The following is a 17,867-nucleotide window of genomic DNA, read 5'->3' as shown; positions in this document are numbered from 1 at the left end:
GCTAAATTCTGAAGCATTAGCTTTCCCAAGATTCGACTTACCATTTTATTTATCAGTTGACACTTCCAGTAAGGGTGTTGGATACATGTTTTATCAAAAACATCAAACAAATGACAACACAGGTGAAACTATACGTGTCGTCAGATTTGGATCCAAGTCATTGAACAGTTATCAGCAATCATATGGACCTACCAAACTCGAACTTTTAGGAATGGTGACAAGTGTTTTAGATTGTGCATCTTACGTACGGGGTAGACATTTTTTGTTGAATGTGACCATCAAAGCATAAAACCACTTTTTCAATAACAAATGAAAGGTGCAATATATGAAAGATGGCTTGCAATTTTACAAGAATTTGACTGTGAAATAATATACAAACAAGCAAGTGAAATGACAGTGCCAGATGCTTTATCCAGGTGTTTCCCAAACAAACATTCTGAACAACTGGAATTTAGTCCTGATGAAAATGACCCCTGTTTCCCTTACATACCAGAAAAACATGCGTTAGGTTGCCAGATGGGAAAACATTGACTGACTTGTTATGCAATTCTAAACAGGACATTAACTCTCTGATTGTTAATCATACCAAGGTTAAAAACTCATTAGAGACAAAACGAGAAGAAGATGGCAATTACGATGCGGATAGTGAGGATTATGCCACAGATCATTTTAAGAAATCGTGCCATTCAAAACTAAGACAGGAGAAACTTTGTAACACTTACAGTTTAACTGTCCATACTGATTCATCGTCAACAGTCACTGAGATTACAAGTGAATATGAAACTAGTGAATCACCTTCTTCTTCTGAACAGAATAACATGGATATTAGCTTTGAACTATTTCAAAAGTTTGACTTTAGTTTTGAGAAAGTGAAGGAATTACAGAAATGTGACCCTGAACTATCCTCTCTCATTAAATACTTAGGTAACAATGAATTACCGAAAGGACAGAAAAAAGCCCGTAGAATTCTTCTTGAGTCAACGGATTATTTGCTTATTGATGGATTATTAATGCATTCACGTCAGTCAAAATCAAACCGGACAAAATTACTCGACAGTTATCAGTTAGTTGTTCCTGCTGTTATGATCAAAGAAGTTGTACAATCATACCATGACTCGCCAATGAGTGGACATTCGGGAATACATGTCACCTTAGATAGATTGCCCGAAAAGTATTTTTTCAAACGTATGGGACCTATAGTTACGGATTATGTACGATCGTGTGATTACTGTCACAAGCGCAAAATTACCAAACCACCAACAAAGGCACGGGTTACAGCCTACCCAACACCAACTAAGCCGTTTCAAGTTTGGCAAGTAGATCTATATGGGCCTTTACCAGTAACACGCCAAGGATATTCATATGTTTTGACAGCTGTAGACATGTTTAGTAAATACTTCCGTCGTTTGTATGACCGAAAAATTGTTGAAAAAGACGTTAAACCCGAACACACACACACTAGTAAATTCTTAGTGACCATCCCTATTGCAAATAAAGATACACTTTCCGTTTCTTCTGCTCTTGTGCAAATATTCACCAAATATGGAGTATGTGATACATTAATTTGTGATTTAGGAACAGAGTTCACTTCTAAATGTCTGCAGGAAATTTGCAAACATTTGCATATTGCACAGGAATTCACACCAAGTTTTAGTCACCATTGTCTTGCAGCATGTGAACGCACACACAGAACTATCGCAGAACGTCTCACACCGTACCTACAACACAAGGGAAATACTTGGAATGAAGTGCTCAGTTCGGTTACATTTTCCATTAACCGGTCAGTTCATTCAGGTATGGGATATTCATCGCATGAAATAGTATTCGGACACAGACCAAAATTCCCTCTCAGTGCACCAGTACCATCGGATTTTAATAAGGTACCACCTGATATGCAGGCATACGTTCTTAAACAAATTGACAAACTGAATATAATTCGGACTGAAGTGAAACACAATATTACATCATATCAACAGAAAATGACAGAAAGAGAAAATCTGGGACAGAAGTATGTAAATAATGAAAGACAGTATCTTGTTCAGTTAAGAGGGGAACCAACTGAAAATGCTGTTTGGGTTCCTTTGACAGCCATGAGCAAATTAGCATTAAAACAGGTCAGAGAGAAACCGCCCCCTGTCATTGTTGACATTGAATAATTAATGTACATAGGTTTATGATGGCATTTTGTATAGTTGCGAAGGCTTCTCAGTTCAAAAGGGTATTTTATTGGAAAATATTTACAAATGGGTTAACAGACTCCTTCTAATCATGTTCCTTTCAATGGGCATTGAATAATTACATTTTGATACCAAGTCGGGGTATTCTAAGTCTTGTTATGTTCAGTTACACTAGGATCCTGATAGATTTTTCATTTAGTGTGATTATTACAAGAATTTATGGCAGACTCTGCATAGGATTTTCATTTAGTGTTGTAATTACAAGCATTTATGGCAGGCTCTGCTTGTATTGTGATGTATTATAATCTGGAAATCTAGTCTGTACGTCAAATGTACAATGATCATGTAATAAGCATTAATTTTGCACTATGGTATTATAGAGCACCTCAGGTTTCTGTAAATGGTTTGTGTAGTTTCAGCTACATATTAAATTTACATCATATACAAGTTGATTTGGTGAGATTGTTTGTATGTTCATTGCTTGTACATTTATTTTTCCATTATTTTGCATATATAAATAAGCTAAAAAATATAATAAAAAAATGTTGATTTGTTAATTAATAATTGTTTTCTTTTCGAGGGCGGATGTTATACATGTGATATTCACATCTATATTTTTACATGTACATTTTGTATATTATCTAGAATTTTGGGTGGTCCCAAACTTCAAAGAGTTAAGGAAGGCCAAAGTGACTGACATTTGTCATTAGAACCTTGTTACCAAATCTCTCCATTCAGTTTATAATTAGTTCCTCAAAGTCTCTTAGTTTCCATGTTGATTGACATGTATCATTAACACTTTACTGTAAAATCTTTTGATTCAATATGTTTGTTTCTTTGATATGTCATTGAATGCTGCCTTTGTAAATGCTTAAACAATTATATTTCTGTACCTCTGCATTTCTGTATCAGTTTGCTAGAATCTTTAGACCTGACAACATCTTAAATTTTATTCTGGATATATTATTTTAATAAACATCAAAAACCATAAACTGACTTTTTGCTATTCCCCAACAACAAAACAATTATCTATTACACATGCAAAATATTTAAGCTCTAAGCCTTGTGGCTCTGAAAATGATTTTTGCTATGTGAGTTTATCATGCTTTTCTATATAATACCATGTAGGAACCATTTTGACTCCGGGGGTATTGATTTGAACAACATTTAAAAAGTCCCACTTGCCAATGCTACATGTAAATACCTTAACTCTTGTCTTTGCGATTCTTTTTTGCGATTTTAAAAGATTTTTCCTGTAAGACTATGCAAGCTCATTAGCCCAAGCGAGAGCAATTATGACATCAGTGGACATGATTTGCAGAATTTTAGAGAGCTTCACTAGGCCATGCTATATACAAAATATCTGTACTCTGGGCCTATAGGAAAATAAGACTATTTTTTATAGGTTTTAATATATTACTCTATGTAAAACTAATAAGTCCAAAGGCAAATCAAATGTGACCCCGGAGGCCATTACTTGGACAACTTTAAAAGAGATACACTTGCCAATGCTTCATGCAAAATATCTAAGCTCTGGCTCTTGTGATACTTGAGAAGATTTTTAAAGGTTTTACTATATAAAATGGAATACTGAGTTCAGTCAAAGAGCTTGACTCTGTCTGATAGACAAGACACATATCCTACCATTGACATCATCAGAGATGCCCGTCAAACACTATTTCGTCCTAAAGCATCTAATAGTGTATTAATGTGACTGTGTGGCTGCAATGGGTATTTATTCCAACATGAGTCAACGTTCACAATGACAAATATAAAGTCCTAAAATCATTTCGAAATAAAATTAACTCTACGTGAAACTGATAAGCCCTAGGGCGGGGCTATTTACCGAATGTTGTCAAAATATCTAAGCTCTTGGTCTTGAGGCTCTTGCAAAGAAGAATTTTAGATGTTTTACTATATGACTCTAAGAAAAAATGATATGCCCCAGGGCGGGTTCGTTTAGGTCCCAGGGTTCATGATTTAGGGAAATTTATGTAGAGTTCCACTAGGTCATGCTACATGCGAAATTTCTAAGCCCTGGGCCTTGTGATTTTTGAGAAGAAGAAATTTAAAGGTCTTGCTTATACATGTACAAGTCTATGTAAATTGTTAAGCCCGACAAATGCACGGACGACAGACAAAAGTTGATCACAAAAGCTCACCTTGTTACACAGTGAAATCTGAGCTAAAAACAATTTAAGTAGAGTGTATGCGGGACATTCAATATATAATGGGATCTATTAAATATCATGTATTTGACTTAGTCTTACCTATCAATTTTGTTCTGTAATGTAAATTGACTGTTGTCCAATTTTCACAAACACAGTTATGAGGAAATATCTATAGCGTTTGTATGACAACGCTTTTTTCAAGGCATGCTAAAAACTGGACACAAAATAAAACAAATTGTGCCCCATTAATCGTCGTGCCGTGCCGCGCTTAGCATTTATTCGCCATGACGTAATTTTGACCCCAACATGGCAGGCACATATGTGTCCGTCTCCGCCAGGGCTAAAGCTCGCGACGGCCGGATTAGACGACAGACATAATTTAAACAAGGTTTCTCAAAAGGTGCAACATCATACAAAATGGTACTTGCAATATGTCAATTAGTAACTAGGTTTTAGCCATGGGCAACCGAAATCGAGCAATTGACTTCATGTTTTCATGAAATAATATCTGTCAAGAGTCCTTCATTTGCATTCCATGTGAAATACCAAATGAATTTTAAGACATTGATCAATAACCTAAGAATTTCAAAAATTTTATTTAACAGACTACATGTAACCTAAACATACAATTGAGTTTATTTTCAACATAGATATAAAATGAATAATTAAGATAACATGTTCTTCATTAAGACGAAACTTAATAAGTTTTAAAGTCACAATACACATGGGAACAGTGTTATCAAAATATAAATGTAAAACGATAATTTATTTTTACTGTCAGAAATCTAGAAACGTTTTCTGAAAACCGAAATGAGATAAGACTTAAAATACATGGGTCTTAGTGAAAATAGAACAAGAGTTATCCCAGAAGGTAGACTCATACCATTAGACAGGGCGGCCGACAACATAAGAATCCCATCAGGTCCCGTCCATCCCAATAGGAGATTAAGGGAGAAATCGCCAGCTACGGTTGGGCACCATAGTTTTCTGAGGAAAATTCCAGTTATAGGTGTGAAACCAACATCGATACACACGGGTGCAAGGATTTCACGTGACCGAGATCGTAAACGGGTTTTTGGGCCAAGACAGCTCTTTAAACCCCACGAAACACGCAACTTTGCGAAAAAAAAAGAATTTACTGGTTTTACATCCATAAGCTTTACAAGGACCTGTGTCTTTTCCTTTGAATTTGGTGCCAAAAATTAATTTTTATTCAACAGAAGGAATATGAGACAATACACTGGGGATAAAATATGCCCTGAATAAGATCCAGATTGGGTCCATGCAAAACAAGAAGTTTTTTCGAAGTGGCACCATGACAGCCAGGTCACACTGTACTAAATCACAGTCAAAGAGGTTTGGCATCCACCCGTATTTATAAGTACTGAAGATCCAGGATGAATGGATGTCGCCTCGTCGAATCTACCCTTCGTTGGAGGATGAGTTTAGCGGTGGGGTGCAGTAAAAACCCTTTGGAAACCTTATGGTAGTGCGAAGGATATGAGATCGTTTCTGCTAGATGGGGAAAATAAATAAGAAGCCAGAACCTGTATAAACTGTTAAAGGAAGGAAGAACTTGTATTGAAAAACACCTTTTTACATGATACAGGCATATGACTAGTACATGTGAATAATATAGCATTGAATATCCCGACTCGCAATATTTTTACGATTTCTTATTTTTACATTTAGTGTCTTGAGAACAATGAATTTGGACATGAACTGTATAAGCATAAAGAAAACTGTACAACCCGATTTGAGGTACCTTAAAACTAAAGTTTTTTGAAGAAATTTGAAGGCATAACAAAATTCTGCTCGGCTTATTTTAGATTACATATGTATCTAAGTGGTCAATTTAATGTTTTGTCAAACTATTTTCAAAAGTAGTGGATCGAAAATGTCCAAAACCCTGGATGTCTACCAGTTCAAAATAAATTAGATAAATATCAATGCTGATATATACTGCCACAGACCTTGTTGGCTACTTTGTATAATTATAATCTATATAAAAAAATAAAACATACCTAAGCATTATTTACAATGTACATAAACATAAACAAACAGCTCTTACTGCATATACCCTGTTACATTTTTTTTGAAAGTGTCGTTTTCCAATACGTGTTACTCTTAACTTTGTCCAAAAATGATGCCGTCTAGCAATTTCTTTGTTGTTTTGTTTTTTATTTTATTTATTTATATTTTCCCCGGTTTTAAAGATTTTCCATTTACCAGAAAGATATAGACCTGTCCGCTTTAATCTATGCGAATTTCAATCGTCATATACCACACACACGATACACAACAGGTCTAACTTTTTATCTACATAATAATTTGAACAACAGTTAGTGCAGCTTAATTATGTATAATATGATTATTATGAAAAAGGGTCATACATTTAAAAAATGGCTCTTGTTTACATGTTTGACTGTATTTTCTTAGCCAGACTATGTAATAATTATGAAACTGGCTGTTCTGGTCAGTCAAAGTAACCAGAGTTCTGACTACTCTGGCTACTGGTCACTGTATTTTCTCAGGCTATTCTGGTTAGCCAGGGCAGCTAGTACCAATGAACATCTCGGAAATTCTGGCTGTTCTGTATAGCCAGAGCAGCCAGAGCAAAAGAAATCCTGGTTACTATGAAGTCCGTTTTATGAATCACTTGATAAATAGAACAAAAAAAATCTACCCTGAGAGTGCCAAAAGGGTCATTTTGCAACTGGTTTTACTATATATTCTCTGGCTATTCTGGCTAGTCGGGGTAGCTAAAACCAATGGGCATCTCGGAAATTCTGGCTGTTCTGGCTCGACAATGTAGCAAGAGCAAATGAAAATCTGGTGACTCTGGTTTCTCTGGCTACTCTGGCACAATTTGGTTGTGTTTCTAATCGATGTAGCTTACTGCAGGTTGGAGCGGTCTTCTGCGCATGCCCGGAAGTGATTATATAATATCTAATTTGTTCGGAGAAAGGCGGAAACTTTCATCGTTCTATGCCATCAAAATGCTTCAGAAACACCTTAAAATCCGCTTATTAAGAAATCTTCTGTTTTATAATTTGATATATCTCTAAGTCATTTGCTCAAACACTGAAAGAGTATTTCGTACCAACCTGCGTTGTATAAATGCCCGCCACACCCCACCTCGATGTAATTGGATTTAAGCGAAATCTAATATGGTGACCTGTCAATTTTCTTTTTGTTTTAGATTAGGTAGACATAACCAAAGGAATGTGCAAACATTTATAGAAGAAGAGCTGTCTGTAAGACAGTCAGTGCTCGACTATTCGAAATATTGTCCCAGAAGCATGAAAATGTTACCCTAAATGTTAAAATATCTATAGAGTTTAAATCCAGTATCTGCATTAGTGTTGAGTATCTTGCATGCAAAACTTTAACCAGAAGTTTTAAGTTCAAAAGGGGACATAAACTGATATGTGCCCTTGGCGTATTAATGTATTGATTCTTTCCGAAAGACAAAATGTTGTGCATCAATTATTCCCGACAATGTAGTTGGTTTGATTTAATTTAAAAAAAAAAATGTTAAGTTGTGTTGATTTTTTTAACCCACCAAGTGGATATTTAGATTAATTTACCTTTGTCGGCCAGCTAAAAATTAAAAAAAATCATGCATTTGATTTAAAAGGATTGTAAATGTATTTATATTAACCGAATAACCGCATTTCATTCAGCAATGTGAGCTTCTTTCCTTTTTCCATTTTAAGGAAGGGTATGTCTTTTTTTCAGGGATTCAGGGTAAACTTTGGTATGAATACAACAATGAAACGTATTAAAATTGTGATTTTTTTTTCTGTGTGTTCAAACAGAAGCATTGTTGTGTACGAATTGTAATGTCAAAATTTTATATAATGTTGTAACCAGGCCGAAGTGAATGCTGATTGTGAACATCGCTGCAATAGGTGTTTCCAGAGACTTATCAAGGTAGACAGAATGCATTAAGACAGCTGTTTATTACACTAGGCAAATCGAAAAATCTAACTCTAAGTGACTGGAGTACCGGCGTTCAATCTATGACCAGACAGCTGCTCGCAGTGGTTTTTGATAATTAGTTACCTTGTACACGGGGTCATCCGTCGATCCTGCCGTTGTCCTTAACTTATTTCAGTGTAATCTAGACAGAAAATAAGTAGAAACTAAGAATCTATATTTTAACCATTTAAGTATGTCCCTTTTCTTTAATGCTGTTCTTACAAGATTTCAGCATTGTTACTTAAACGCTTCAAGCATACTATTAACTGCGATCAAACGCATGTTCGACTCACGAGCAAATGCCGTTCGTCTCAAGGGCAAACTCCTACACGATACAGATTTGAACTTACTTTCTTTTAAATTTAAATAATTGCGATATGTTTGTCACAGGTCGTATGTTTATAGACTATAGTAACGTGCATCGTGCATTAAGTCAAACTTATACTTAACCCTCACGCATGCGCCAAATTTCCAATAGTGTCATGTTGTATCGTCTGGATAAGTTTTGTCGGAATTATACTAGATCGACATTAATATCGCCGTTCCAGTAATTAGCACTAAGATCAATGTCTCGTTGAACACGACCAACAACGAATACGTGTATATCTCAGGCAGTCATACACTGTACTTACTTTGGCGGGAAAACTACGTGCATTATACCATGGTTCTTGGACCATAATGACCGCGTGTTGCGGCGTGTAGGCTGTATATTGATTATTGTTAACAAACTGTATTTCTTCGAACTGTAGTAAAATGTTCTAGAATTTAACCGAATGAAAATGAACATGAATTTCGTTTCTTTACTCGTGAGCGTTACTAGTAGTAGCTCCGGAATGTTAGGACTTTATGACATTTTTCTTTCCTAGTTCTTTATATGGTGATTTTATATTTAATGATGTTATGTTTAATTACCAGACTGACAATGACGACTCGGTCACTTATTCCGCCGGAAAAAAATGCCAGTTTAGTGCTGAGTCGGAAACAGCAAAAGCATTTTAAGGGATTAACAATGTATATTTCTTCCTCAGTACACAGAATCAATAAATACGTCATGCACTCGATGCTTTTAAAGACATGTGTCATGTGTGTTAATGCACGAGAAACTAGCGAATCGAGCTGGTTCGATTAAAAATATTTCATTATTGTTTTTAATAATAATAATAAAGTGATGATGTTAATTAGGTGTTTATTCAGTCTGCTGTCCTTGAAAAAGTATTCAAGAATGTACGAGTATGACTTCCACTAGGCTTAACGCTAACAAGTAAACGCATCATTTTACTATAGCAGATTCAAACTTATTACAACAAATAAAAACTAGGTCACCCAGTAAAATCAAAGAATTTTTTTAATTCAATAGGGGCTACATTTTAGATAGGATGTTCATGAAATCTGACGAAAATGTTTGCTTTAATGAAATTTAGGTCAAGTTCAAATATGGGTCATGTTAGGTCAAAACCTAGGTCACCTGGTCAAATCAAAGAATAACCTTGTGTATGCAATAGGGGTTGCATCTTTCAGTGGATCTTCTTGAAATTTGATCAGAATGTTTGTCTTAAAAGCTAGGTAGAGATCAAGTATGGGTCATAAACAAGATCGTCTGGTCGAATCAAACAAATACCTTGCCTATGCAAAAGTGGTCGCATTTTAAGTATTAAGATACTCATTAAATTGGATCAAACTGTTCTCAGGTGAGCGACCAAGGACCATTTGGTCTCCTTGTTTTTGTACCCCCCCCCCCCCCCCCCAGAGTTACGGGACTTTGTTTTTTGTTACTATACTATATACATAGACACAATCTTTTGCGCACCAACTCTCCTCATCCCCTTGACACAATTTAATGAAACTTCACACAAGTGATCAGTAACAACTGTAGTTGTGCATGGGGCATGTAAGGTTCTTTCAGAAAAAAAAATGCAGAGTTACGGGACTTTGTTTTTTGTTACTATACTATATACATAGACACAATCTTGTGCGTACCATCTCTCCTCATTCCCTTGACACAATTTAATGAAACTTCACACAAGTGATCAGTAACAACTGTAGTTGTGCATGGGGCATGTTAGGTTCTTTCAGAAAATATTTTTGCAGAGTTACGGGACTATGTTTTTTGTTACTATACTATATACATAGACACAATCTTGTGCACACCATCTCTCCTGATCCCCTTGACACAGTTTAATGAAACTTCACACAAGTGATCAGTAACAACAGTAGTTCTAGAGGTCACACAATAAAATCTTAGACGACTTCGATATTGGGTCATCTGGGGTCAAAAACTAGGTCACCAGGTCAAATCAAAGGAAAAGCTTGTTAACACTCTAGAGGTCACAATTTTGGCCCAATCTTAATGAAACTTTGTCAGAATATTACTCTCAATGAAATCTTGGCCAAGTTCAATATTGGGTCATCTGGGATCAAAAACTAGGTCACCTGGTCAAATCAAAGGAAAAGCTCTTTTAACACTGTAGAGGCCACATTTATGACTATATCTTCATGAATTTTGGTCAGAATGTTAATCTTGATGGCCTCAAGGTCCAGGCTGAATCTGGGTCATGTAGGATCAAAAACTAGGTCACCAGGTCAAATCAAAGGAAAAGCTAGTTATCGTTGTAGAGGCCACATTTATGACCATATCTTAATGAAACTTGGTCAGAATGTTGATCTTGATGATCTTTAGGTCAAGTTCAAATCTTGGTCAGTTGGGGTCAAAAACTAGGTTACAAGATCAAATCAAAGGAAAAGCTTGTTAACACTGTAGAGGCCACATTTATGACTGTATCTTCATGAAACTTGGTCAGAATGTTAATTTTGATGATCTTTAGGTCAAGTTCGAATCTGAGTCATGTGGGGTCAGAAACTAGGGCACTGGGTCAAATCAAAGGAAAAGCTAGTTAACACTGTAGAGATCACATTTATGACCATATCTTTATGAAACTTGGTCAGAATGTTAATCTTGATGATCTTTAGGTCAATAGGTCAGGTGAGCGATACAGGGCCTTCATTGCCCTCTTGTTTAGCTCACCAGAGCCAAAGGCTCAGGGTGAGCTATTCTGATCACTCACCGTCCGTCGTCCGTAAACTTCTACTTTAAACGACATCTCCTCATAAACCGCTAGGCCAATTTCATCCAAACTTCACAGGAATGTTCCTTGGGTGAAGCTCTACAAAAGTTGTTCAAAGAATTGAATTCCATGCAGAACTCTGGTTGCCATGGCAACCGAAAGGAAAAACTTTAAAAATCTTCTTCTCAAAAACTAGAAGCCTAGAGCTTAGATATTTGGTGTGAAGCATTGCCTAGAGGACCTCTACCAAGTTTGTTCAAATCATGACCCCGGGGTCAAAATTGACCCCGCCCCAGGGGTCACTTGATCTTACATAGGAAAATCTTAAAAAATCTTCTTCTCAAAAACCAGAAGCCCTAGAGCTTAGATATTTGATATGTAGCATTGCCTAGTGGACCTCTACTGAGCCCACCCGCTTAGCTCAGTAGGTAAGAGCGTTGGTCTACGGATCTCGGGATCGCGAGTTCGATCCTTGGGCGGGGCGTATGTTCTCCGTGACTATTTGATAAACGACATTGTGTATGAAATCATTAGTCCTCCACCGCTGATAATTCATGTGGGGAAGTTGGCAGTTACTTGCGGAGAACAGGTTTGTACTGGTACAGAATCCAGGAACACTGGTTAGGTTAACTGCCCGCCGTTACATGACTGAAATACTGTTGAAAAACGGCGTCAAAACTGACCCCGCCCCAGGGGTCACTTGATTTTACATAGATTTCTGTAGGAAAATCTTCAAAAATTTTTAAAAAATAAACCAGATCTAGAAGGCCTAAAGCTTAGATATTTGACATGTAGCATTGCCTAGTGGACCTCTACAAAATTTGTTCAAATCATGACCCCCAGGGTCAAAATTGACCCCGCCCCAGGGGTCACTTGATTTTACATAGGAAAATCTTCAAAAAAAATCTTAAAATATACCAAAACACCTAGAGTTTAGATATTTAACTTGTAGCATTGCCTAGTGGACCTCTACAAAATTTGTTCAAATCATTACCCCCGGGGTCAAATTGACCCCGCCCCATAGGGTTACTTAATTGTACATAGAAAAATCTTCAAAATTTTCTAAAAATAAACCAGAAGGCCTAGAGCTTATATATTTGACATGTAGCATTGCCTAGTGGACCTCTACAAAATTTGTTCAAATCAATGCCCCCCGGGGTCAATTTTGACACCGCCCCAGGGGTCACTTGATTTTACATAGGAAAATCTTCAAAAAATTTCTAAAAATAAACCAGAAGGTCTAGAGCTTAGACATTTCACATGTAGCATTGCCTAGTAGACCTCTACAAAATTTGTTCAAATCATAACCCCCGAGGTCAAATTGACCCCGCCCCATAGGGTTACTTGATTGTACATAGAAAAATCTTCAAAATTTTCTAAAAATAAACCAGAAGGCCAAGAGCTTAGATATTTGTCATGTAGCATTGCCTAGTGGACCTCTACAAAATTTGTTCAAATCATGACCCCAGGGTCACTTGATTTTACATAGAAAAATCTTCAAAAAAATTTTAAAAAATAAACCAGAAGGCCTAGATCTTAGATATTTGACATGTTGCATTGCCTAGTGGACCTCTACAAAATTTGTTCAAATCTTGACCCCACAGGGTCAAATTTACCCAGGCCCAATGGTTACTTGATTGTACATAGGGAAAACTTTGCTAAAAATAAACCAGAATGCCTAGATCTTAGATATTTGATATGTTACATTGCCTAGTAGACTTCTACAAACTTTGTTCAAATCATGACCCCTGCGGTAAAATTGACCCCGCCCCAAGGGTTACTTGATTGTACATCGGAAAATCTTCCAAAACATTTCTAAATCATCAGTTTGACATTTGAAACATGTAGCTCATATTACTCAGGTGAGCGATCTAGGGTCATCATGACCCTCTTGTAGGTGTATTTTGACCTATCTCTACCTGGTAAAGAGTTTAGTGTGGACTTATATTGGATATATTTTTTCTTGTTTGTATATAGGATTAACTTCCCATTGTTGTTACTATAAATAACTTATGTTTTTAGCTCAACTGAGCACGAAGTGCTCGAGGTGAGCTTTTGTGATCGCCCAGTGTCTGTCATCGTCAACAATTTGACTGTTAACACTCTAGAGGTCACAATTTTGGCCCAATCTTAATGAAACTTAGTCAGAATGTTACCCTTAATAAAATATTGGATGAGTTTGATATTGGGTCATCTTGGGTCAAAATCTAGGTCACCAGGTCAGATCAAAGGTAAAGCTTGTTAACAATCTCTAAGTCACATTTATGATAATATCTCTATGAAACTTGGTCAGAATGTTCATCTTGATGACTTTTAGGTCAAGTTAAAATCTAGGTCAAATGAAAACAGAAACTAGGTCACCAGGTCAAATCAAAGGAAAAGCCAGTTAACACTATAAGCCACATTTATGGCCTTATCTTAATGAAACTTGGTCAGAATGTTAATCTTGATGATCTTTAGGTCAGATTCAATTCTGTACCAGGTGAGGTCAAAAACTAGGTCACTAGGTCAAGTCAAAGGAAAAGCTAGTTAACACTCGATAAGTCACATTTATGACCATATCTTAATGAAACTTGGTCAGAATGTTAATCTTGATGATCTTTAGTTCAAGTTTAAATCTGGGTCAGATGGGGTAAAAAACTAGGTCACCTGATCAAATCGAAGGTAAAGCTTGTTAACACTGTAGAAGCCACATTTATGACAATATCTTGATAACTTTATCAGAATGTTTATCTTGAAGATCTTTAGGTCAAGTTTCAATCTGGGTCAGGTAGGGTCAAAAATTTGGTCACCAGATCAAATCAAATGTAAAGATTGTTAACACTCGAGAGACCTGAATTTAAGTTTGAAACTCATGGATGTCTTGATGACCTCTAGGTCAGGTTCGAATCTGGGTCATGTGGGGTCAAAAACTAGATCAACAGGTCAAATCAAAGGTAAAGCTTGTCAACAATCTAGAGGTCAAATTTATGACTGTATCTTCATGAAACTTGGTCAGACTGTTAATCTTGATGATCTTTAGGCCAAGTTGGAATCTTGGTCATGTGGGGTCAAAAACTAGGTCACTAGGTCAAATTAAAGGAAAAACTAGTTAACACACTAGAGGCCACATTTATGACCATATCTTAATGAAACTTGGTCAGAATGTTAATCCTGATAATCTTTAGGTCAATAGATCAGGTGAGCTTTACATGGTTTTTTATGGCCCTCTTGTTTTATAATTGGCCAATAAAAATCAATATGAAAATGCAGGTGCTAGTGTAAAGAAATTGCTATGACGGGAGTATGTTGTGACATTCTTACACTTTTGTTTATATTTATGGATGTTACTTAACAATAAACTTCTGTAGGTTTTTGTATATGCAAATTTTAATCCAAGCGTTTGATACAACATATTGTATATGTATATATACAATATTGTTTATACATCACTGACAGATATCGTATATATTCATAATGTTGCACTGCAGTAGAGAAAATTAGGTGCTTTCCAGGAGACTTTGTATTGCATGGCTGTACTTCATTCACTGGTTATCTTGAGAACCATTTGGACTTGAGCCTTCATAGTTTATTAGATGTTTAGTCTCCAAATAATTTCTGGGTCATGAGGTCAAAGGTCAATGTCAGTTAGGGTCAAATCCATTTTAAAGCAATATCTTAAAATCTGTTTGAACTACATACTTCAAATTTCATAGGTTGATTGGTCTCCTTTAGAAGATTACCTTTATGAATTTTGGGCCACTGGGTCAAAGATCAAGGTCACTTAGCATCGTATCCTTTATAGATCAATATCAGCAAATCTAATTTACCCAGTCTCCTTGAGAAGATGACCCTTAATAATTTCCAGGTCATGGGGTCAAAGGTCAAGGTCACTTAGGGTGAAATCCATTTTAATTCAACACCTGAAGGTCTGTTTGACTTACATACTTCCAGTTTTATAGGATGGTTAGTCTCCTTTAATAGAAGACACCTATTAAACTTGAACCTGGGTCAAAGTTCAAGGTCATTTAATATCTAAGGCTATCAGTGGGGGATATGTGTTTTTCAAACAGCTCTTGTTGTATTTCAGTCTACTTTTCAGCTTGTCTTGCATACTTTTAATTAATATACCTGTCAACATGCCCAACACACATTTATGAGGAGTATATTACAGTTCAATTAATACTGTGATTTGACACTAAGTGCTGATAACTGTATTTTTGCTTCTGTATCTAAATCTTTGCAAACAGATAACACCTTTTATGAATGATTTTATATCATAAGATTTACTAATATTAATCATTACATTTTTCTTTTCAAAAATACAGGTGTTGCAATGGATTCGGAGGTGAAGTCATGAGGAGTTGTTGTGATGGCAGAAGAATGAGTGATCATTTAGCATTTTGCACAAGGGTGTATGAGTGGTCCAGTTAAACAGAGATTACAAACAATTAAAACTATAATTTGATATTACATCTACTTGTGATTGATGGAAGTAATTCAAAGTATCATTTGGACAGATCTGATGAGTTAACAAATATTTGAAAGTATACGAGGAACATTTTACACACCTTCAATATTAGTATGTTGTACAGTAAATATAATAAACAATTAAAGTTGAAAAACTGAACTGGTTTTCACTTGATATACAAAGAGGTAGATTAGCATGTTTAGATTTGCCACTGAACATGTGTTTCCATTTCATCAATACTTCCTGTGGTTCAAGTATTTTGATCAAATCTATTTATTTCCGGTTGAGCTAATGTTTCTGCAACTTCAAAAAAGAAGATTTGTTGTGTAACAATGAAATTAATGAGTAGATATTAATATATAAAAAATGTAGGCTAAAGCACGACATATAAGATACCCAAATAGCATCAACTATGATTATTTCTTGGACTTGCTTCCTGATCAACACCCCTTGTCTCCAAATTATAATAACACTTTGATACCAATTTGAATGATTTTCTTTAACTCATCGTAATCGAAGTAACAGGTGATTTTCAGATTCAGTATTTACAAACTCATATGAAACCTAGGGATCAACCGACTGTGCTTTAATTGAGACATACATGTATGGCTCGACATTTAAGACATCAATTGATAACAGGCATTATTTGAGTGAGGCATTCAGTGATGTCACTCTTGAAAGTGAGTCATCCATGGGTGTCAACCTTGTGAGTCATCCATGGATGACACGGCTACATAGTCATCCGTGGATGGCTCGTTTACAGAAGTGAGTCATCCGTGGATGACACGGCTACATAGTCATCCATGGATGGCTCGTTTACAGAAGTAAGTCATCCATGGATGTCTCAGTATGACGGAAAGTGAGTCATGCAGGCATGCCTCATCTCTGAAAGTGAGTCATACTGGCATGGCTAAACTCTGAAAGTGAGTCATGCAGGCTTGACTCGTATTTGAAAGTGAGACATGCAGGCATGGCTCATCTATGAATTTATTTATGGTAAAAAGAAACAAATACAACGGTATGTATATTTTCCTTTGTTTGACAAGCGTGGATAAAATATATACATGACGTCACAGAAAAAAACATATTTGAAAACGCCCGTTTTCTTATTTAAAACCCATATTCTGACTTCAGATAATTCCCTGTTAGAAAATGATGTATATCTTGGGATTACTATTAGTGATGACTTAACTTGGAAAAAATCATATTGAAATTACATCTTCAAAAGTTAGTAACACTCTCAGATTTAAAAGAAAGAAATGTACAATGTAATAACCGTAATATCATAGAAACTGCCTACAAAACATACGTTCGCACAATCAGAATACTGTAACACCATATGACATCAATGTTTGAAACTCTTAAATGGTAGACACTAGAACAGAGAAGAATACATGCATCCCTAATAATGGTGTACAAAATAGCACCTAACCTCGTCTCTGTAGATCATAACCACCTGACAGCCTCTAGAAATTTAAATTTTATCATTCCATCTTCAAGAACAAAATATCATATGAACTCCATTTCCCAGCACGATCAGACACTGGAACGCCTTCCAAAATAACATTAAAGACAGTGTGAACCTTCAGTGCTCCACATGTGGCCTAGACTCGTATATGTACTAATGTCATCATCCTGCTTTTTTATTTATTCATTTTTAACATAGCTGCTTATATTATTGCTCTTACTCTCTTAACACATGAATATCATGTATCATGTAACCAAAGTAGCCAGAGCAAATGAAACCCTGGTTATTCTGGCGACTCTGGCTGACCAGAGTAACCAGAACAAATGAAATCCTGGCCAATGTTCACAAGACAATTTTCGATCTCAGCTGAGTTTGAGTTTGTAATTTTAGTATCAATTTTAGGAAATCTTCAAGGTTAAGTTCCAACTGGAATTGACCATAAATACTAAATAGCCACTTGAAAATAGTTATTAACTTGAAATTCAGTTTTAAACATGCTATTTAGATAGAAATGACATATTAAGTTTCAAAATCAAACTCAACTAGGATTTAAAA

The 17,867-nt window shown here is 35.9% G+C and overlaps 1 protein-coding gene across 1 annotated transcript in view; it reads right to left on the bottom strand.

Annotated features, from left to right (window-relative positions):
- Positions 1-17,867, bottom strand: part of LOC123539959 (E3 ubiquitin-protein ligase UBR5-like) — a 243,411-nt gene that overhangs the window by 146,033 nt on the left and 79,511 nt on the right. The gene's annotated exons all lie outside the window — the stretch shown is intronic.

Source organism: Mercenaria mercenaria, chromosome 16 (assembly GCF_021730395.1).
Source record: "Mercenaria mercenaria strain notata chromosome 16, MADL_Memer_1, whole genome shotgun sequence".
In the NCBI taxonomy this organism is placed as follows: Eukaryota; Metazoa; Mollusca; class Bivalvia; order Venerida; family Veneridae; genus Mercenaria; species Mercenaria mercenaria.
The sequence above is the reverse complement of the archived record's forward strand: the minus strand, read 5'-3'. Positions and strand labels throughout refer to the sequence as shown.